Source organism: Crocuta crocuta, unplaced genomic scaffold (genome assembly GCF_008692635.1).
Source record: "Crocuta crocuta isolate KB4526 unplaced genomic scaffold, BGI_CrCroc_1.0 scaffold108, whole genome shotgun sequence".
Taxonomy (NCBI): Eukaryota; Metazoa; Chordata; class Mammalia; order Carnivora; family Hyaenidae; genus Crocuta; species Crocuta crocuta.
The window spans coordinates 9,209,835-9,211,235 of NW_027532825.1; positions in this window are offsets into that span (position 1 = coordinate 9,209,835).

A 1,401-nucleotide genomic window follows, 5' to 3' on the forward strand; every position below is an offset into this window, starting at 1 on the left:
AAAGAAGGAACAGTGGCTGGCTGGCAGCAAACATCGTGGCCTCAAGGAAGCTGCCCAGGGCACGTGCCTGGTGCGCCCGTTCGTCAAGCTGTAGCTCGCCCCTGCCTCCCTCCTGGAGAATTCTCCCAAGCCTCTCCTGCCTGAGGGACCCTGACATCAGCAAAGGCCCCTCTGGAGTTGAATGAGGACCCTCGTGGGAAACAATGCAAAAGGCCAGTGAGGTGAAGAAAACTCCAGGGGTGTTGTTTCGGTTTTAAGCAAATGCTCTTTAAACCCAGTGTACTTCATTCCTGCAACTTTTGAATTTTAACATTCAATTATGAATGAAGCCCTATGCCAGATCTGAAACAATTCCAGTCCCTCATTAAGATCGTAGTGGTCTCCTTCTGGGCGGGGGGGGGGTCGTTTTCTGGCCTGCCGCAAAGTCGACAAGCTTCCAGCTGCTTTGGCTCTGTTGATTTTCAGCGTCTTTCAGAAGTGCCAGTGCTGTGGGCGCAATCCAGGGAATGGGGTTTATTAATTACTTGGGCTCCCTCTCTAAGTGGACCCAGGCAGATCTTTACGGGGTGGATGAAATACACAGCAATAGCCGAAAGGGGTCGACAGATAAGATTGTCTGTTTATTCAAAAGAGATGAAAAGAAGAAATACGTGAAGCAAGAGATGAAAAATAGAACTGCGAGCGTCTGACAGGCCAGACGTAGAAGGCAGGTGAGGGGTGGTTTAATTTGACTACGCTGGATCGCAGTCCACACTGACGGTGACATTTCACAAGCGGGACCGCCCCAGGCCTGCAGTCATTTTGTAGTAATGGTCGGCAGGACACCTACTTTTATTTAAGACTAGAATTAAAAGGGAGAATGTATGTCACAATGGTCTCTCAGATGAAGTCAGGCTATGGTGATATATGTTAAAGCAATGAATTTCTGGTCTCCCTACTTTCTGGTGCTGGGAATTATCAGCTAAGAGACAGATCTGAGGCAAAACTACATGCTTAACCAACTTTTTCTTCTATTATAATGCGGCTCATGGCATCACTTGTTAACGGGTTCAAGTGGTTTTTTGTCTTATAGTGAAGGTAAAATGCCAACGGTTAGGCTGTCACGGGCCAAAGATCCAGATGTCCATGCTTAATTCACTCCAGGGAAAGAATATGTGTGTATACCAGAGACTCTGCGTGTGTGCGCACGTGCGTGTGCCCACATGCGTGTGTGTAAAAACCCCTATTAAAATATTAAGCATGAACATTAAAGAATACAACTTAAATGGGATTTTCATTAGAGGTTTTACTCTAATCATTGACTCTTCTTAATTTTTCTTTAATTTTTCTCTTATCTCTCCCAGGCATAAATAGACCTAGGTTTTCATAATTATTTTAGAACCAACAACTCTCAAGGCTTTA